The 21,972-nt window shown below is 54.4% G+C and overlaps 1 protein-coding gene and 1 long non-coding RNA gene across 11 annotated transcripts in view; one reads left to right on the plus strand and one right to left on the minus strand.

Annotated features, from left to right (window-relative positions):
* Positions 1 to 21,972, minus strand: part of B3GNTL1 (UDP-GlcNAc:betaGal beta-1,3-N-acetylglucosaminyltransferase like 1) — a 108,313-nt gene that overhangs the window by 31,286 nt on the left and 55,055 nt on the right. The gene's annotated exons all lie outside the window — the stretch shown is intronic.
* The window catches only part of LOC117796478, a 513-nt gene continuing 209 nt past the window's right edge, over positions 21,669 to 21,972 (plus strand). Inside the window, exons 1-2 of the long non-coding RNA XR_004621010.1 lie at positions 21,669 to 21,687; positions 21,872 to 21,933. This is a non-coding gene — a long non-coding RNA (uncharacterized LOC117796478). The remainder of the gene's footprint in view (positions 21,688 to 21,871; positions 21,934 to 21,972) is intronic.

Below are 21,972 nucleotides of genomic sequence, written 5' to 3' on the forward strand. Positions count from 1 at the left end.
ACTAAAACCATCCCTAATTGTACCACCCAGATAAATATACTATTACATTTATGGTGTGTTCCCTCCAGGCTTTTTCCTTTGGGAAAAACATTGCACGGTGTGTACCATGGTGTGTCCACACAAACCATGAGCCGCTCTGCCACCTGCAATCCTCACACGTCTGTGTTAGGGCTTCTTGGGGGCAGCATCTCCGTGCTCGGCACGCACAGGCGCAGGATGTCCTCTCTGATCTCTCCTCCCACGGTCTTCCCTGACCTCCAGTTGGTCCTTCTTCAGGGACTTCTTTTACCTTGAGCGTCCCAAGTCACACCCTAGAATGCTCCTGTCTCCTGCTCTCCGGGGACCACCCGCTCCCACAGGCCTTAGAAGGTCCTATGTGTGCAGCGATGGCACCCATAGCAGTCTGCCCACCAAGTGGGGCTACCCCGCCTGGGATAGGCCCCGGTCCGGTCCATGGGAGCCAGGGGTTTCTGTCTGAGTGACAGTGGGCTATGCTGACAACTTGAGGCCAGAGGGTGGAGAGGGAGCTCTGTCTCCCTAATGAAAACAAATGGTGATAGAAAGGTGTTACATGTCAACAAGCCTGGCTGGTGGAGAGCTGGGCCCAGGGGTTCCACACCCAGGCATTTCTTTACTTGGTTTATTCCTCCTAAATGATAAAATCTGGACCTATGCCAGAGGCAGGTCATGGGCAGGGCATGAGCATGTGATGTCCATGAGAAGATGCCAGATACTCAGTTCCAAGCTGGATCCAGAATCTCGGACAGTTTCTCCCTCACTGTGTGGCTATGAGCGCATCACGGGACCCGGCGCCTGAAAGCTGGTGGATGGAACGCTGCAGCTTGGAGCAAAGTGCGAATGCGCCCTTCATCCCTTGTGCCTGGGAAGCATTTCTTCGAGTTCTGAGAGCACAGCTAGATCGCATAACACAGTTGTGAACTGCACAGCTCCACTTACATATGGATTTTTATAAATAAATACAACAGTGCCATAAACGTGTTTCCTTATGATTTTCTTAGCAACGTTTTCTTTTCTCTGGCTTATTTTATTGGAGGAATACAGTAGATAATACATGTGTTAATTGAAATTATGCTGTTGATAAGGCTTCTGGTCAAGAGTAGACTATTAGCAGTTAAGTTTTTGGGGAGTCAGAAGTCACCCATGGATTTTTCTGCAGAGGGTCGGCACCCTGAAACCCCATGTTGTCCAAGCATCAAGTGTATCTGGATGTGGTTTCAATGGCCCAGTGACACGGTGCCACGGAGGACAGGCCCGCCTCCTCACACACGGCCACAGAGCAGCGTCCCTCTCTCCCATGCTTCTGCTTTGATACCGTTTCCCCCGGCAGAGCCCTCAGCTTGCGTGATGACCAGTGGGAAAGGTGTCACCTGTGTTTGCCTTGAGGCTCCATGGTTCTGAGACCCCTCACTTCAGCCCACAGACGTCCACGCCACATCGGGGGCTGTTGGCAATTCTTGGGAACTGAATGTCCGTCACGTAGGTCACTGGGCTTCCTCTTCGTGGGACACACCAGTGGTTGCCTGTCTGACAGTTTCATAATTTGCATTTTCCCGGGGAGGAGGGGCAAGCAGAGTGAAGCACGCATCCAGACATTTATCACCACGTACACAAACGAGTCAGGTTGGGTTGGTTACACAAATCTGTGCACGTGCAGTAACTCACAGCTGTACCCCAAAAAGGGAAAAACAGTCAATTTCGTGGTATGTTAATTTTTGGACAACTAAATGTTCTCAATTTTACATGTTTTTTCCAGGCTTAATGAAGCCTGGGAGAGGGCATCTGTTTACAAAACAAACTCGAAGGCACACATTTCCTGGATGGAGACACAGCGGTGCACGCATACGTGCACACACCGCGAGTGGTGGCAGCCCCTGCACACCTCCAGTCGCTCTGCCCAACGTGAAGACCCAACAGGGCAGACGGGCCAGTGCGGAGAGACCCACCTGCCTCGGAGAGACCCCGAGGCACAAGCTTCCTGCCGACACGTCCCCTGCTCCCTTGCAAGCCTCACGTCTCTCCGTGGGGACGATTCTGGCCACAGGTGAAACCCACTTGTGGAGTTTTCTCTTTGGCAACTTGTGAAGAAACGAGGCCAGAACGGGGATGAGGATGTGTACATGGGCACTGTTCCTGGCACTGCTGACCCGCCATGCAGCCCACGGGAGACCAGAGGTCAGGAGGCAGTTAGGCCGGCAGGACAGAGCTTGAGTGTTTGACAGCCTTTTAGAAATCCACCCGTCTTCAGTTCTAGACGCCCTTTAGACTGAGAACAAATCCTGTGTTTTAATTTGATGCTGTGTGGAGTGTACAGGGAAGGGGGCCCAGTGGGCAGTGAGTTGGGACCGTGGGGGACAAGGAAGGCCAGTGACCATTCCCTCGGCACTGGTGTCCCCTCCTTGTCCCCCAGAACCCAGCGGGTGAGCAGGAAGCTAGCAGAGGCCGTCAGCTGGGTCTCCCTTTGGTGCCCCGTGCCGCAGCACAGGGAGGAGGTGACCTAGGCTTTGTGAGCGTATCCTGCCTCTGAAGTTTCCTGGGACTCATTATAGGACGTCTTGACCAAAATGGTCTTGGAAGAAAACCAGCCTTTCCTCCACGGATGGCCAGTCTGCGCTGTTCTCAGCACTTACATCATGTGGCTGAGAGGCCAGGGCAGACCACCCAGCCCGACCCCCGATTCAACCACGCCAGGCCCTGCATCAGCTGGTCAGCAGGACTCGGGGGCTGGTTCCCGGGCAAGGCTGCTTTTCTGCCTTTGCTGCCCCCACGAGCTGAGGCCTCCAGACTAGCCCCGTGACAGGCAGAGAGGGCCTCCCAGCTTCTCTGGTGTCAGTGCTGCTGGCGGCCACAGCCCCTGGTCTGGGCCGAAGAGGCTCTTGCTGCTGGTGGCCACAGCTGGACACCAGGAAGCAGGGCTCTTTGCCTCGACATTCTGGGGGTGGGAGGGATTTGGGAAGACAACAGGTGGGACCAGGCCTCCTCCCCTCAGCCATCACAACTCCTGCACTGACCGTCTGGGTCAGACTGAGGCAGGGAAGGGGGAGAAGGGTGGCAGCACCCAGGATGGAAGGGGTCTCCAGGGGGCCCCAAACACTCCTGCCTCTCCCAGCCCCAGGCACAGCGGGCAGAGCCTTCCACTCTGACAGTCCCTGCACCACACACATGTGCACGCCCCAACTCTCACTGGGCCCAGGCAGGTAGCCTCAAGGGCAGGCCCAGCAGAGTGGCCTCCCACGCAGACCCTTAGCAGGCAGAGCCCCGGGGAGAAGCCAGGCCAGGTCGGAGGAGCCCCAGGGGCTGAGGTCCCCACACTGGGACATGGTCGCAGCCTCCTGCCTGCGCACCCAGGACCCCCCACACCTCCAAGCCCAGGGGCCACAGGAAGGCCCAAGGTGCTACCCAGACCAGATCCCCCTGTCCAATGACCAGGACGTGCGCTAGTGACGCCCACCGATTTTAACAACCAACATAGACTTGGCTCCCAGGCTTGGAGGCTCAGCGTTTTGTGTGGTTTGATACACATGAGCCCCGCTCATTGGCACCATCTCTGTGGGCACGGGCTGCTGTGATGGCACCACAGACGGGGCTGGGATGGCAGACGCACATGGCTCTGGATGCTGGCATCCGAGCTCAGGGAGCCTCCTTCTTCCGTGAGCCCTGGTGTCTTGTCTGACGAGGGCACTGGTCCTATCACAGGGGCCTCACCCTCATGACCTCCTCTAACCCAGTCACCTCCCAAAGGTCCCCCAACTCTGTCACGTTGGGACACAAACATCCCACCATGACAGGCACACACTTCATCTCCAGTGTGGGGCACTCAGAGCTCTGCTCCACGGGCCACCCCCAGACCCTGAACTGCCCCCAAGCTCCAGGCCATGCATCTGGCTGCCCACTGACATCTCCCCTTGGTTACGGGACTTTGTTAGTTATTGAAGTATGCCATGCCTCCAGCTGCACATATTTATACAGCTCGATAAACTCCACCTACGTGTGCACCCCGAGCCACACGCCACACTCAAGGTTCTGAGCTAGCTGCAGCTGCAGGCTTCCCCGTGCCCCGGCCACCTCCCCACCTCCATCCCAGGCACCGCTGGTTTGCTTTCTGTCACAAATGCTGGTCTGCATTTCCTAGATTCTCCGCAAACAGGGTCACACAGCACGTGCTCCTCCTCTCTGTTTCCTGCACTCGGTAAAACTACCCTTGCTCTTCCACGTGCCTGCGGACACGCCTGCGGGGGGCCCGGTGTGCGCGCCGTCTCTGCGGTGAGCACCCCTGCGGGGACGGGGTCTGGTAACAGCAGGCGCACAGCAGCTTCCACAAAACAGCTCTACTGTCTCCCACGGGGGTTCTTCCTGTGCTCCGGCTGGCCACTTCCCCGCAAACACTGAGCACCGCGGCCTTTTTCACTTCGGACGTGCGAACAGCTGTGTGTCTCACCGTGCACTTCCCATCTTTCTAACGACCCATGGGGCTGTGCTAATTTGCCATCCAGGCACCTGACCCGATGAAGCATGTGTTCAAGTCACCAGTCCCCCTTTTACTGGGATGTTTGTTTTCTGAGACTCCAGAAAGCTCCACGGAGCTCTCCTGCTGCACGAGGCCTTCACTGGACGTGATCTGCAAACAGGCCTCCCAGTCTCCTCCCGGTTCATCTTTCGCGGATATCCGCAAGGCTGATGAAGCCCAACGGCTCCACCGTTCTTCTCAGGGTCTGTGATTCTAGTGTGTCTTACCCCACGGCTTTTCCCTAACCCAAGGTCACAAAGATTTTTTTCTGTTTTCTTCCATAAGTTTTATAGTTTTAAGTTTCACATTTACTTCTAGGGTCCATTTTAAATTAACTTTTTATAAACGGTGAGGTTTTTCGAGTTCCATTTCACTGCACGGGGATGGACGTGCGGGTGTCCCAGTGCTGTCTCCCCCACCGAGCACTTCCGTAAAAGGTCAGTGGTCTGTGTGTCTGTACACGTGCCGACACCGCACGGCCTTGGGGTCTGCTCTTGTCCGGATGCACTTTGGCCGCTCTGAATCTTCGCATCTCCAACACACTTCAGAATGCGTTGGTCACCTTCTCTACAAAGCCTGCTGTGGTACTGACTGGGCTTGTTAACGACTGGGTGGGTCGGTCTGGGGAGGACGTACATCTTCCCAGCAGCTGCGTGGCCTGCATGCTCCACTCTGGCCCTCTCTACCTCTTCCTAGCATGGCCTGGTGCCTCCTGCCTCTGCCTCCCTCTTAGGGCCTGCCTGCACCACCCAGGGTAGTCTCCTCTCAGGAGATCCTTAGTCCCATCTACGAAGACCCCTTTCCCACATAAGGTAATACTTCCAGGGGGATGTCTGGAAATGTTTAGGCATTCCTGGTAGTCCTACACCTGGGCTGGGTGCTACTGGCGTGGAGTGAAGTGGACGCCAGGGGCAGGGAAATTTGTAATGACACACAATACAGCCTCACGAATGCTGAAATTAAAGACTGACACCAACTGAATGAAATCTTAGACACCGTGGAAGGGACAGTGAACACCCACCCACCTTGCAAACAGCGGGGCAGGTGCTCAGACTTTCCACTCCGGGTATCCCGGGGAAATAAAAACGTACGTCCACGCAAAACCTGTCTGTGAACATTAAAGCAGCCTTATGCTCAAGAGAAAACTGCAAGCCACCCAAAAGTTATTCAACACAAGTGACAGACACCGTGGAACAGAGTGCAGGGGGCCTCTCCCCAGCCGCTCAGGTACAGCCTCGACGCTGACAGACACTGGTGGCTTTCACGGAAAGAAGGCAGCTACACAAAATCCTAAAGACAGCAATTCTCATCTCTAGAGACAGAAATTGGACCAGCAGGCGACTGAGACACAAACCCGAGGCCACGGCTGCAGCAACACCCCGAGGTGGCCTGTCCGGCTCTCGGGATCAGGGACCACGTGCCTTGCTTTCTGCACATGAGGGTTTCGGTGCTTTGGGAGGGGCTCTGAGGGTCCTGGAATCCAGGGGCTCCCCACCCCAGACACCACAGAAGGTCCCCTGAACGCCAGCATTTTCTAGCAAACCCACACACCAGTCCCCACCAGTGTGCTCCATTACTTCCTTGACTGTCAGAAAAAACCGGTTTCATAATGCTAATCAGGAACTTTTGCAAAGCAAACCCTGAGCTTCCTGTCTGCACCTCCTACTTAGCAAAGGCATCTTCTGGTAGCTGCAGCTGAACACCTGATGCCCGGGCCCCAAGCTCGCGGGCTACGGGTGCGGGAGCTGGGCCTGGCGGGCATACACACTGGATTCTGAAGACTTGGTAGGAAAAAAGAATGTTATAACAGCTCACTGATGTTTTTCTACTGATCGCACGTTGAAATAATATTTTGTGTATGTTGGATTAAATAAAATATATTATTATAATTAAATTCATCCACTTCTCTACACCTTTTTACTACAACTACTAAAACATTCCCGACTATATTCTGGCTTGCATTTAAGGTTCATGGTATACTTCTGTTGGCTGGAGCTAAGTGTCTGTGGGCAGAGCAATCCAATCCGTCCTTTAGTGCTGCAGACCCGTGAGATAAGTAGAAGGAAACACACAGCAAAGGCTGATTTGGGACCATGGTCACCTCTGAAAAGAGGGCGTCTGGCAGCAAAGAGACCCCAGGCCCCCAGCAGAATGGGCCGAATGTCAGCCACAGATGTTAATGAGGGAGAAAGGGGATTATTAACATGTTTATGCCAATAAGTTCAATGACTCAGATAAAACAGACAAATCCCTTGAGAGATGCCAATTAAGAACAGAAATCCAAACATCTCCATACCAATTAAACACTGGAATTCATAATTTAAAACTATCATTGGTTTATACTAACAACCATTAAAGTAAGAAAGAACACCAATCTCACATAAACTCCTTCATAAAATAAAGGAGGGGGAGAATATTTCAACCCATCTCAAAAGGTCAGCTTTAACTTGATGCCAAAACCAACAAAACCCCACAAGTAAACCACAGAGCAATGCCCCCTGTGGACAGAGATGCACGAGTCCTTCACAGATTATCAGCAATCCAATCCAGACACACACACCCCCCTCTTGACGGCAATGCCCCCTGTGGACAGAGATGCACGGGTCCTTCACAGATTATCAGCAATCCAATCCAGACACCCCCCCCCCTTGACCACAATGCCCCCTTGTGGACAGAGATGCACGGGTCCTTCACAGATTATCAGCAATCCAATCCAGACACACACCGCCCCCCCCTTGACCACGAGGTGTTTATGCTACACTTTTGAGCTTGGTTTAACATCTGAAAATCAGGGGAAAAATTACATGATCATTTTAATAGATACAGAAAAAGCATTTGACAAAATCCAACATCTAGTCAGGGTACAACATCTCAGAACACCAAGAACAGAAGGGAATGAACTCAAGCTGCTAAGGGCCAACATCTTGTTTGCGGGTGAAAGCCTGAGAGCCTGTCTCTGGATTGGGATCACGACAGCAGAGCCCATACCCGTGACGGCTCGGCACTGCGCAATTCTACCCAGGACGACAGACACACGGATGGAAGAGTATTTGCAAAAGTTGGACTCCACACAGAAGGTCTGGCGAGGCCCCAGGATCTAAGGCCAACAGACCAACCCTGACCTCACACCACGTACATGATGGACCTAAATGCAAGAGCCAGAATCATAAAACTTCTAGAAGACACACATAGGAAAATGGTTGCAAGCGGAGGACAGGCAAATTTTATAAAATAGATCAAAAATCTGCAAAATAAAAAGGAAATATTAACACAGTGGATTTCATCAAAATTGAAAAAGTCACCTCTTTGAAAGATCAGACAAGAAAATTAAGGGACTGGGGCGCCTGGGTGGCACAGCGGTTAAACGTCTGCCTTCGGCTCAGGGCGTGATCCCGGCGTTGTGGGATCGAGCCCCACGTCAGGCTCCTCTGCTATGAGCCTGCTTCTTCCTCTCCCACTCCCCCTGCTTGTGTTCCCTCTCTCGCTGGCTGTCTCTCTCTTTGTCGAATAAATAAATAAAATCTTTAAAAAAAAAAAAAGAAAATTAAGGTACTAACAAGGAACTAAGAGGAAACGCTCACAGTGTGTCTGTCAGGCACACAGATCTGGTGAGGGACATGTTTCTGGAGTTTGAAAGAACTCTCACAACTCAGTAAAAAGGCAAAAAAGAGCAACAGTAAGCACGGGGCTCGCGCAGACACCCCACAGAGCTGCGAGGGTAGCAGCTACGACATGCTCCGCGGGGGACACGAAGAGGAACCCAGGACACCAGGCGCTGGCGCGGACACGGGTAGGCTCACCGCGGCCCAGGATGGGGCCCAGGCTCTGAGGGAGGCCGGCAGTCCTTTCTGAGAGAACCTTCCGGAGCGCGCTAAGATGTCCACAGCCTGCACTGATGGTGCGAGTGTGCCGACAGCGAGTCAGAGCTGATGAAAAGGACACCCCGGACGCACCACTCCTCACAGGTCCCCACTAACCCCTGAATGGCCAAGCGGGCCCTGGGCATCACACCAGCGTCTCCCTCCATCCACATGGGCCGCAGCCTCCCTGGCTGCACCCCCAGACAGCCTCTAGTGCCCGGAACAGCATTCTCACGCCTGACATCCTCCAGCTCTCCACACGACCCCCACATGCCCTCTGACCTCTGTCCCGTGCTGGCTAGGTCCTGGCCTCCTGCACATGTGCTCCCCTGCCACCCCCCAGATGCTTCCAGTGCACCATTCCCAAACACAGCCCAGGTGTGAGACGCTTGTGGCCAGCCACTGACGCTGACAACACTCCCGTGTGGTGTGCGATCCCCTGCCAGCCTCCGGACTCAGGATCCCGGGAGGACAGACCTGGCTCTAAATCAGAAGGGCTCCGGGGCTGCCCCCACCCCGTGTGGCCATGCCGGGCCTGCCATGACAACGGCCCGAGGCTCAAGGGCACCACCCGGGCAGCTTTCCCACGGAGAGCAGGGCCACCGGCCACAGCTGCCGCAGGAGAGGACGGTCAGGGCACTCGGCTCTGCACGGGCCGGGTGGGTGTGAGCCTCCCTGGGGGGCTGTGTAACAGAGAAGGGAGTCCTGCTGACAATGCCTCTCCAAATGCTGTGCTCCCACGCGTTTCAGGAGCTTTCTACCCACCGCAGGGTGACCCAGGACCGGCTCCTCCAGCCGCACATCAGGTCTTTGCCACAGTCGACGGGGCAGCTCCTGATACTCACGGTCCTTCCCACCCTGCTGGCCCTGCAGCTCCACGAACTGACAAGGGTGGTGCTGGAGGTTGCAGGTGCGTCTGGCCGACAAGAACATCCTGGAAACTTCTTAACAACAGCCCTTCATTTTTTTATCCAGAAAATACAGGTGCTCAAGATAACATGAGTTACCAGCCTTAGCTCTAAAATCCGCTCTGCACATTAGAGAAATCTTCAGGTGTTTTCCCGCCCTGTTCAAGGAAGCTCGACACATTACAACATGAACTAATTTGGTGTAAAGTAAAAACCATTTCCTACTTTGTGCTTACACCAAACTCCGAGGGCCCGACCTCAGACACCCCTCTCAGCCCTTCGTGCCCGGCGTGGGTCTGGGCGTGCATGGGAAGCACTGTGCCAGCAGCCTGGCCTTTGCCTCTCGGAGCCGGCCGTGGTTCTGAGCCACACATCCTACTGGGACCTGGCCACTGCTGTCCAAGATAAGGCAGGAGCAGGGAAGTTTGCTTAAGTGCACAGCTCCCACATTTTCTTGCAATTCAGCCCCTGGTGCCTTGTCCGCCAGGTGGTAAAGCAGGCCCAGGGAAGAGCAAGGCTTGGCTCCCGGGGCGGGGGGGTGGGGGGAGGATCTGCCAGCAGGAAGGCTGATGGCGGGAGCAGCAAGCCTGGCATGAGGTGGGTAGCACACGCCCCAAGCCCTGCGCCTCCTGCGGGGCTACCTCCAGACCCTGCCTGAGCCCCACCCACCTTCACCCCTGCTGCACACACAACACCTTCACAGCTGCTGAGGGAGCCCCTCTACCCCTTTTGTGTGCACGCCTCACCCCTGCCACATGCACACCTCCATCCCTGCACTGGGAGCGCCTTCGCCCCTGTTGCATGCCCATGCCTCGTGCCACTGCATGCACACCTCCACCCCTGCTGTGCCCTCATGCCTCACCCCTGCTGCATGCACGCCTCCACCCCTGCTGTGCCATGCCTCACCCCTGCTACATGCACACCTCCACCCCTGCTGTGCCCCCGTGCCTCACCCCTGCTGCATGCACACCTCCATCCCTGCACCAGGAGCGCCTCCACCCCTGCTGCACTCCCCTGGAGGCCATGTTGGCAGGCGTCTGGTGTTCAACCACCAAGTTCAGACAGATTCAGATCGAGAAACTAGCAATTATTTCCAAATTAAGCTCTGGACGCTGATGTGCCAGCAGCCTCAATCACCCGTCCACCTAGAGAGAGAGGATTTCAGACACATCACAATTCGTTCAGAAAGCCCTGCGGCTGCATGTGGGGTCGCCTCCAATCTCACGTGTGGGGTTGGGCCCCTTCAATGAGCTTTTCATTTCAGTTACAAGTATGCACTTTCCAACTCTAGAATTTCCTTTTGTTTTAAAATAATTTCTATCTTTGTTGAGATTCCACCTGCATGTCATTCTCATCATATTTCCCTTTAAATTCTGAAACACACTGTTTCCCTTAGTTCTTAAAGATATTGACAGAAAGGCAGCTGCCTTGGGATCCGCTGTGTCCACTCGGTGGCAAATTCCACTGATGGCTCTTGCTTCCCCGAGCGCGAGTGGCACCCGGACACTCCGCATGCCTCAGGCTTAGCCAGCCGGTGACGCTGTGTGTATATTGTGGGGCCTTGCTCCAGGTCTTACTTTCTGTGTGGCTCTCACGTCTTCCTTAAGCACGCCTGTGCTCTTGGGGCAGTCTCAGTCTCTCCTGCATGTCTCAGTCTCTCCTTCATGGCTGTGTAGAGAGAATACTGAAGCCCCCTCAGAGGTCCAATTTGCAGATTATCTCCTGAAACTCGGCTGTCTGCTGGCCTGCTTCTTGCCCCAACCAGGGCCCTTCCCAGAGGCCCAAACACAGGTGCAGGGACTCCAGGGCAGTCTTCCTCCCAAGGGTAGGTATGCCTGTCCCAGGATGGCCAGCTGGCTTTCCAGGCACCAGGGCACTGCAGCCCTGAGAGGCAGGTGTGGTTAAAGCTTTCTGTTTTGAAGACAAGGAGGTAGGGTTCAGAGTGGCAGCTTGCCCAAGGTGGTGGTCTGAACAGCAGTCACACCAAGGACCCATTAAGGGAGGGCCTTCCCTGGAGAGCTGTGTGGCCCAATACCGAGAGACCATGTGCACGTGGTGGGCTTTCCTGAGTCCCCATGCGGCGTGACCTCTGAGGAGATACCCCAGGTCTGGGTGGGGAGGCCCTGGGGGTTGGTGTCCCCTCTGAGCGGGTCTCCAGGCTACACTGTTGACCGCTGGGCCATCTGGGGAGTCCAGGAGCCGCACGGAGCCTCACTGTCTAGGCATGGCTGTGGGGATGAGGGTTGTCTGGAAGAGTCGGTGGATGAAGGTGTCACAACCCCATCTGATAATCCTGCCACGGCAGTGGGTCTGGCTCTCCCTGACAGGCAGCTGTGCAGGGCCAGGGGGAAGAGGGCCACCCCAGGCTACGGGAAAGGGCACACAGTAAACTTATGTTTTAACGTGATATTCCTTCATGGATGAAAAGGTGAACACCAGGATTTGAAATATTGCTCCCAAATGGATGGGGTAAGACATTTATAAAATTTCAGACGGGCCGTGAGATCCCAAGTCCTCATCAGTACGAGAAAAGAGCCCTCAGGGAACTGATGAGTCTTCACTCAGGGACGTGCTCATCAGCGTCGCCCAGAGCACTGAAGGCTGAGTTACTCGGGAGAAGAGAGCAAGAAAACGCCCCAGCCCAACAAGGCAGAGATTCCTGAGAATGCATGGCTCAGGCGTCCTGTTTGGACATGTAGCCTTCAGGCAGCCTTGCACTTCCCTGGGGGGGTCTAGCCATGCAGCCCACATCTGGCCCAGACCCTTGCACACCCCCAGGTCACCTGTGAAGTGGGCAGTGGGCTGGGCCCTTTTCATCCTTCTCAGTGCTTTCCAGAGCATCCTCGTGGTTCACCTTAAGTGCTGGCACGCTCACGCCCCACAGCCAGCAGGGCACATCCGTCCTGCACTCTGCTCTGACCACTGCGTCCCATGAATGTTCAACGAGCGGGAACAGCCCCTGTTGGCCAGGCAGGTGCAGAGGGTCTGACCTGGAGGGTAACACAACCTGCCAGTGCTTGGCACACACCGGCAGGTAGGAGCCGCAGAGCGCGCACGCACCCGCAGGTACGAGCCCCAGAGCGCGTGCACACACACGCACGTACGAGCCGCAGAGTGCGCGCACACACCCGCAGGTACGAGCCCCAGCGCGCAGGCACACACCCGCAGGTACGAGCCCAGCGCGTGCACACACCCGCAGGTACGAGCCCAGCGCACACGCACACCCGCAGGTACGAGCCCCAGCACGTGCACACATGCAGGTACGAGTCCCAGCGCGCACGCACCCGCAGGTACGAGCCCCAGAGCGCGTGCACACACACGCACGTACGAGCTGCAGAGCGTGCGCACACACCCGCAGGTACGAGCCCCAGCGCGCAGGCACACACCCGCAGGTACGAGCCCAGCGCGTGCACACACACGCAGGTACGAGCCCAGCGCACATGCACACCCGCAGGTACGAGCCCCAGCGCGCGTGCACACACACGCAGGTACGAGCCCCAGCGCGCGTGCACACACACACAGGTACAAGCCCCAGCGCACACGCACACCCGCAGGTACGAGCCCCAGAGCGTGTGCACACACACGCAGGTATGAGCCCCAGCGGCAAGGCGCACGCGTGGGTAGGAACTTCAGGGTGTGCGCACAGAACCCCTATGGCAGGAACGCGGTGGTGCTGAAGTTCTCTGGTCATTACTGCCCAAAGGGAACCAGAGAGCACCGGCAGACGTGTCTGCGTCCACACCCCACGAGGCTTGTGCCAAGAACAGTCTTCCTTCGACCACTCTCTGGGGCCGCTGGGGGTCCCTCCCGCTGCATGTGCCCAGAACAAGGAGGAAGCCAGCAGGCGGGGCTCAGGGGTCCTGCCCCCGCTCTCCCACTCAGGCTTTTAGTTCCTCCTGTTCTCTGCATAATGGTTGCCTCTGCTCTGTGCTTTGACCTTCAAATTCACCTTTCCAACTTCCCTTTGGGGGAGGGAAGAAGGAATGTTTTCTCTGAACCTGCAGCAAAAGCCTGAACAAATCTCACGTCTCACACACTGCAGCCTCCAGCGACACAAGATCTTCTCAAGGCCTCGCTGACACCAATGATTTCAGGCTCCATGGAACAGCCAAGGGCGGAACATGTGCAATTTTTCAGGGCTGTGTCTTTCCAGGCACTTCTTAAAGTGTCACACCTTCTCTGTCTTACTGACCCCTTGCACCCCAATCCTATGTGAACCAGACGGCAGTCTCTAAAGGGTTTTGTAATATTTGTCTCACTGTGAAAGGGACAAAGAGAGAGATGTCCTTCATCCTGCCCGTCACTCCTGGGCCCTCCTCACCCTTACAAGTTTTGGGGGGCCCTCACAAGTTTTGGGGGGCATAGGCAGACCTAGGGGCTTCTGTAACTGGGGCTGCACCCCGCCAACACCTCTCCCAGGAACTGGCACCCTGTCTGAATACAACCCAGCCTGAGGTAGGTCTTCAGCACTTTTGGGGAAGTTCCGGGGTGTTCCTTGCTGTGGCTGGGCTGTGCCCTCCTGAGGAAGGGGGCTCTGACTCGGTGCCGGCACACAGGTGAAGGAACTGTGGGCTGTCTCTCGAGTTCCTCCCCTCCCAACACCAGCTCCCAGTGAACTCAATGCAATTCATCACCGAACACCTTTTCTAATGAACTCCCTGGGAGTGGAGATTTTTACAAAACCAATTAGAGGCAGACTTAAGAAACAAAAGGCAGGTCAGAAGGCCTTCCCTAACATGAGAGAGTCTAGAAGACACAGCTTTGCCTAAGTCACGCCTGTTTTCATCTGATGTATTTATCCTAAATCATTAAACATTTTTCTTTTCTGTAGGAAAGAAAACACCCATCGTAAAAGTCATGAAACTCAAAAGGACCCAAAATAGCCAGAACAATATTAAAACGCAAGGACAGGGTTGGAGGACTCACACTTCCCACGAAGTAAGTTCCCATGGAGTAAGCTTTAAAACTTACCACAAAGCTGTGGTAATCAGAACAGTGTGGTGTTGCCATGCAGACAGACAGAAGATGAGCGGAACAAAACAGAGCCTAGAAAAAGACCCTTGCAAATGGCCCACTGATTTTGAGCAAGGGTGCCAAGACCATCCAGTGTTGGGAGAGCTGGGTGTTCACACGCAAAGGATAAAGCTGGACCTTTCCCTAATTCATCTACAAAAATTAACTCAAAATGGAGTAAAGATCCAAATATAAGAGCTGAAACTATAATACTCTCAGAAGGAAACATTTTGTGACCTTGATTAGGCCAGGGCTTCTTGATGTGACACCAAAAGCATACACAATCCAAGAAAAAAAAATCTACGTAAATTGGACTTCATCAAAATTAAAACCTTTTCTACTTCAAAGGACACTATGGAGAGAATGAAAAGATGCCTCGCAGTATAAAAGAAAATACCTGCAAGTCACACATCTGATAATGGTCTAGCACCCACAATATATAAAGAGTGCCTAGAATTCAATGACAAATACCCAACTTTAAAAATGGGCAAAAGACTCGAAAACACATTTCCCAAAGAAGATACACAGATGGCTCAGAAGTATATGAAAAGATGCTTCACATCATTAATCATTAGAGAAATGCAAACCAAACCATGAGATATAACTTCGCACCCATTTGCGTGGCAGCTAGAAAAACCAGAAAAAAGAAAGTGTTGACGAAATTTAGCAGAACAGCAAGCCTCATGCCCTGCTGGTGGGAACGTAAATGGTGCAGCTGCTGTGGAAAACAGCTCGGAAGTTCCTCAAACGTTAAACACGGAATCGTCACACGAGCCTGTGATTCCATTCCTAGGTCTGCCCACGGGAATTGAAACAGGGACTCAGACAGACAATGCAGGGCAACATTCACAACAGCCAGAAGGTGGAAATAACCTAGTGATATCACAGTACAAATGGATAAGCACAATGTGGGGCCGACAGTACGTTGCACAATGAATATTGTTCAGCTATAAAAAGAGTCTCACACTTCACAACATGGGTGAACCTTAAAACGTTAGGAAAGTCAGACGCACAAGGACAGAGACGTACTAGCGCACTAAACGTGAAGTATCTGGAAGAGGCACATTCATAGAGACAGAAAGCAGGCTAGGTTACTGGGCCGGGTGGAGGGCTAATGGGGAGTCAGCACTGGGCGGGGACAGTCCCTGGTATGGCCACTGAACTGTGAAATTCCTGAAATGACAAGTTGTGTTGTGTATGTCTGACCAAGTTTAATAAGGAGAGGGGACCATTGAAACAGGTCAGAGTGAAGCGGCCGGCAGCTCAGTGGGGAGGCTGGAAACAGAGAAAACAGGAGGAACCAGCCCTGCCCACACCTTGATATCAGACTTCCGACCCCCAGAACTGTGTGTGAATAAATCTGTGTAATTTTTAAAAAACCCAACAACATTCAGCATGCCACAGCAGTGTGGTCCGAGCCAGGAAGCATCCCTGTGCGGAGCTCACGTGAACTCTGGGCACCGAGCTGCTAGCGGCTGGGAAGGGAGACGCTGACAAAGCGAGTCCCTGCCTCGGCCACGGCACCAGTCTCTGCAGTCTGACAGCTCTGTGCGGCTCACGGGTGGCTGCGGGCTGCACACTCAGGACACAGAGACTCCTGGGGGTGGGGAGCCGCGAGCAGGTGGACTCAGGGAAACTGTCCTGTTCTCGCCAGGAGCCTGGGAAGGGCCCCCGTGTCTACAGAGGGTGCCCAGGGCTCGGGGCTGCACCAGGCAAGCCTGACCCAAGCTCTTCTCCACAACCTTTCGTCCCCTTCTGAAAGGACAATGGAACAAAAGAACAAAAATGGGACAGAAAGAGTAAAGAAGGCACATTTCTTTTGGTCCCGTCAGGGCAAGCCATTTACTTTCAAAATCCAAAGGACAAACTGCCTCATTGAGCTCTTCTTTGGTTTTGCTTCCAGCAACCATTCCTTTCTTGTCAAAGGCTCTGGGGTCTCCTGCAGCCCACATCTGAGAGACTGCATTTTTCCTTGGGTTCCATACTCAGTGAATGCTCAGATATACTTGAGAACACAGGACGCTGGCTTTCCACCAGATTTGAGCAGTGTGACCACGCAACAGCAAACAAGCTACCAGGAGAGTCTCCCCATTTATTTCAAGGGCCCTGTCTGCCGCAATTCTCCAGACCGGACACACCTAACTCCTCGTGAAACAGTCCATGCTCATTCTTTATCTCCACTGAACTGCAAAGGGCCATCCCACAACACACAGCTGATACCCAGGAAAGCCTCTTAACGAGAAGGCCCAGGACAAGAATGAACAACAAACCCGTGGGACTGGGACCTTCTAACAGGTACATTTCTCCTTCTGGAGGGAAGACGTTCACCATGATGGATCTATCTCCCCCTGGAGGAAGGCAGAGGCTGGCTCACTGCAGGTTCTCTTCTTAAAATCATCTGAATGACTCACAACAGACACCTGCCCTGGCTTTCTCTTCCACCGGGGTGGTCCTTTTTATAATTCTGTAACGACTAACGTGCTCTTGCCTCAGCTACAGTTTACCATGGGGTCACGTGCCAGAGAGCAGGATGGCCGGTGACCGCATTTATCTGTTGATCCCACGAAGACCTGGCCGGCCACATCATTAAAACACCTTAAATTCAACCACGTGAAGAAGAGAAACAGGTTTGCTGAGTAAACTTGTTTTTCTTTAAAGGCCAAGTAAGGGGTGGGAGGAGGTAATGAAATCTTAAAATTTCGAGAAAAAGAGTTTTCGTAGGAGATATTTCCACCCATCCCTGCCACGCAACTTGAATGCAAGTCACAGATTACTGCAGCAGGCTCTCAGGGGTTCCAAAGGCCAGCACCCAAGCAGCGAGGATGGCAGGGGGCAGCCATGTCCGGCAGTGACCACTGCCCTGTCCTCTCTCTGGGGGTCCCAAGGTGCACGTCCCATAGGCACACCCCTGACCTCACCTGCTGAATGGGGCTCTGCGAGACGAGAGCCACTGCTCCAGGGGCGCCACACGGCGAGAGAAGGAAGACAATGAACCAGCCACCCAAGCCGCCGAGCCTGTTTCTTGTGAAAGAGCGAGCATGCCTCACGAGAAGGGCACACATCTAAAACGCTCTCAGAAGCTGTTCCTGCTTGAAGACTCGAGTAAGGGCCAGATGCCAAGGTGGTGAAAACAAGCCGACACTGCCTTCCTGCCCGGCTCTCTGCCCCCTGCCAGGCCTCAAGCTCCCCTTGTGGGAATGCCTACCTGAGAGCTCAGTGTCTGCACCCAGGCGGCTTGCTGGCACGCACAACGCTGACAAATGCCTCTGACGTGACAGCCAGGTACTGCCTAACTCAGGGTAGGAAGCCTTTTCTCTGAAGGGCCAGATACTACTATTTCAGGCTTCCCGGCCACAGCCTCAGCTCCGCCACCCTGTGCAAAAACAGCCACGACAATTCATAAACAAATGGGCAAGGCTCTGTGCTGATAAAACTTTACTTACAAAGAGGCAGTGGAACAGATCTGGCCCCCGAGCTACAGTGTGCCAATGCCTGGTCTAACTGATAAGGAAGCAGCTGTGGCTTCAATTTAAACAAAACTGTTTGTTTGATTACTTATGCCTGGAATAGGCTAGTGTCTCCCCTTCATCCCTCCCCCAGTCGTAGGGTCTACGATTAAACGAGGTACAGAAAACTGCAGAGGCACCCCCAACACACTTAGAATTCTTGGAAGCAAATGCAGCAGATCTAAGAGGCCTAACAACCCCTCATGGCTATTTTCTGCATTAACCTGCCGGGAGATAAACTGCCGATCATCGAAGCTGAGGCACAGGTCCCGGCAGAGGGCGCCCGGGTTGCGCGCACCAGGAGGCGCAACAGCTGACGGCCGAGCCTGACCCGGACGCAAGGAGCCCTTCCTCCCCGAGATGCCAGAGCCGCCAAGTGCGCACCTGGCGCTCCACGCGGAGTCCTCGCCCCGACCCAGGCCCCCTTCCTTCCGCGGAGCCCGGCTTCCCACACAACCGCTCCCCTCCGCGGACTCCTCACCGGATGGAGGCGGGTCGGCCACCAAATCCACCAGGACCAGTAAGGAACGACCACAGGAGGGGCGCGCGCACGGGGGGGAGGTGCGCACACAGGTAAGGGGGCAGCGCGCGCGCGGGGGGAGGTGCGCACACAGGTAAGGGGGCAGCGCGCGCACGAGGGAGGTGCGCACACAGGTAAGAGGCAACGCGCGCACGGGGGGAGGTGCGCACACAGGTAAGAGACAGCGCGCGCACGGGGGGGGAGGTGCGCACACAGGTAAGAGCGCGCGCACGGGGGGAGGTGCGCACACAGGTAAGAGGCAACGCGCGCACGGGGGGGGAGGTGCGCACACAGGTAAGAGGCAACGCGCGCACGGGGGGAGGTGCGCACACAGGTAAGAGGCAACGCGCGCACGGGGGGGAGATGCGCACACAGGTAAGAGCGCGCGCACGGGGGAGGGGCACACACAGGTAAGGGGGCAGCGCGCGCAGGGGGTGTAGGGGGCTGAGGTGCCACAGGGAGGAAATCACAGAAACTCCTGGCTCTCTGATTCCCTTTTGATTTTGTAACCTTGTGGTTCTGATGTGTCAGCAACCGAAAAAATCAGATAATCCAGTTTCTTAGAACTTTGTCCAAAAAAAGGGGTTCCCAGGCGAGGCTCGGTGGCCCATGCTGCTGTTCTGGGGGTTTGCTTTTGTCTCTCCCCTTGTCTTGCCACCAACAGGAACTGCACCTTGCAAAAATAAACTCTCGCTAGCCCCTGTCAGTGTACACCCCCCCCCCCACCTGGTCCTGAGCTGGGTCTGCCCTCAGGAAAGGCGCAGGACAAACACAGGCTCACAGATGAATCCTTGCAGATGCTTTCGGTACTCGAAAAAGACAAAAGTATGGATTACAGACTTGAAATGAGCTCAGTTTTTTATTCAGAAGGAAAAGCCTTGCAGTTAAAAGAGAATGAAGCACTTAATGAAACTCGCAGACCTCATTAGTGGTATCTTACCAGGAAGTGATATGAATTCTTCTCAGAGAAGAAGAGCAGACTTTGTGTGACTCATTTCCAGATTCCTGTGGTTTATTATCCTTATTTCTAATTTGTTGGAAGACTATCTTTAGACAGATAACAAATGTTCCAGTATTCTGACATTTTAACACCCACATAGCAACAAGAATAAACTTTGATGTTAAATCCAAGATCTGTGGCTTCTGGGTTTAACAGAGAAATAGACATTAATAAAAAGTTTCCTCTCTCCATAGTCTGTTTGAAGAGAAACGTGCGAAGGAACCACTTCTCTACCATGGGCAAAGTGTAAGTTTATGTGGATCTGTACTGCGGACAGGCTTTACGATGCTCCCCTTAAATGAGAAAATGAAGAAAAGCAGTACAGGTAGTCTGTCTCAAAGTACGAAGTTTTTAGGTGCCTGAGTGCTGGTTAGAATTGGATAAAATCATTGCACTATGAAGGACAAACTCTCAAGGGAAAGACACACTGAGGCAGATGAGTGTGAAACTTAGTCTTTTTACACAAGCAGGTGAGTTCTAACAGTCTTGCTGCCGAAGCTGCTTACATGGAAAAGGAAAAGCAGGTAACCAGGAGCAAGACCAAGTGTCCGCCCACGGACGGGAGAGCAGCAGCGTCACCCAGAGCCCCCCACACACCGTCTTCTAAATCGGCCAAAGGCGACCCTGACTTCGTGTTGCCAGATATCTTCAAATGAGTGGGTCAAAGAATGAGTCTGGATGTTGTGCTTAAACCCCTGAATTCTACGAACAAAACTGAGGTAATACAGCTGCTGGAGGCCACTGCCTCTGGGCTGTGACGGACCAGGAGGGGCCCCGGCAGGATCATGACACCAGCACTCGTCACCAGGCCTGCTGCTGACCCGCCATGACGCCTGAACCTCCAGCCTCAGGGGCCAGCTGCCTCTGTTCCCCTCCAGCCCTTGCTGCCAGAACCCCGGGGCGGGGGGCCGGGTGGAGTCTGGCTTTGCCTCCCCTTTGGTCTCCCTGATTCAGGAGATGCAGGTCCCTTGGGAACGGCACCTTGCTGAAGGCACAGAGTGGGCACCAAATACCACATCGTGCTGCTTCCCACCTCACAAACGAGACCGGCTCAGAGGACGAACACAGAGCTCACACGGTGGCCTGTCCACTTACTAACGTGTGGTGGTTTCTGTACCTGTGGCAGCTGACAAGTGGCTTAAATAACACACAGCTCCTTTCAGATTATTTTGAAAAACTTCAGACTCTAATTTCCCCTAACCTGGTAAAGAAAAACACTCTTTAAGAGGACCCTGCCTTAATTATTTCTATGATGCTCAACAGGTAAGTCTTGTTAGCCCTCGACTCAGAACTTGAGTTTCTGGCTGAAAACGTGCCCACTGCATTTGAATTACACCCTCAGTGTGTGCTTACACAGTCCCTGCATGACTCACATTCTACCAGAGAACCACACACACAGGCTGGAGTCCGGCTCCACACAGCGGGAAGTGCTCCCACATTCACAGAGCTGAGTGTCTCCAAACCCTCGCTCGTGCCGGGCGGAGCCTGGCCCTGTCCAAGGAGCCTCTGGGTGCCCCAAATCAGGGGGACCTCTGGACCGACTGGAGGCCAGAAGCTTTCACGCTGAACATGAAATTTTAATTCCCGGTTAGGAATATGAAAGCTCTTACTAGGGCTTCACTGAGTCAGCCGTGATCCTGGTTAAGAAAAATGTAAAAAGGAAACACGAGTGCGTGTCCCGACAGAGTGTCTGTAGAACCGTGAACCCCACAGGCCGGCCCCTCTACGGAGGGACGGACCAGGAGAAGCGTGGCAGCAGGGGCCGAGGACCGTGTGCTCCTTCTCCTTGCATGTAACAATGTTCACGAGCAGACCTTCCGCAGTGTCTGAGACTCTGGATCATGGAAGTCTGACGTTTTGAAGCCGCACTGCAGCCTTGGGCAACTGTACCAGCTGCAGGGAAGAAGGCTGTTTACAGCACCAGGCTCAGAGCAGGGGCGCCCCACACGGGAGGGACATTCTCTGCTCCAGCTGGGAGGCCACGAGAGACAGTGGGGACCCGGCGCGATTCTGCTGGCCACTGCCGCCACAGGCAGGAAGGAGCGGTACCGCTTGCCCCTGACCCGTGGCCGAGAGCCGTCTCTGCAGGAACCTGCATGCAAACGTCCGCGAGCTCCCACCTCAAGGCTCCCGCATCCCGTGAGGGGAGCGTGCAGGCTACGCAGGGCCCACACGCTGGCTGTTCTCCTGCCTGTGTGGCTTTGGAAGAGCTGGAAAACAAACCAGCTTCTCCGTGCCTTTAACCACTGGTGTCTACAGAAGACCACTCATGGGGTCTTCATCTTCTCAAGATGTGACAAGTCCAAACGCAGAGGCACTTTCCGTGTGTGTGTGCGCACGCGTGAGGGAACAGAGGTTAAAAGTCCAAACGCAGAGGCACTTTCCGTGTGTGTGCGCGCACGCGTGAGGGAACAGAGGTTAAAAGTCCAAACGCAGAGGCACTTTTCGTGTGTGTGCGCGCACGCGTGAGGGAACAGAGGCTAAAAGTCCAAACGCAGAGGCACTTTCCGTGTGTGTGTGCGCACGCGTGAGGGAACAGGTTAAAAGTCCAAACGCAGAGGCACTTTCCGTGTGTGTGTGCGCACGCGTGAGGGAACAGAGGTTAAAAGTCCAAACGCAGAGGCACTTTCCGTGTGTGTG

This window comes from Ailuropoda melanoleuca, chromosome 15 (assembly GCF_002007445.2).
Source record: "Ailuropoda melanoleuca isolate Jingjing chromosome 15, ASM200744v2, whole genome shotgun sequence".
Taxonomy (NCBI): domain Eukaryota; kingdom Metazoa; phylum Chordata; class Mammalia; order Carnivora; family Ursidae; genus Ailuropoda; species Ailuropoda melanoleuca.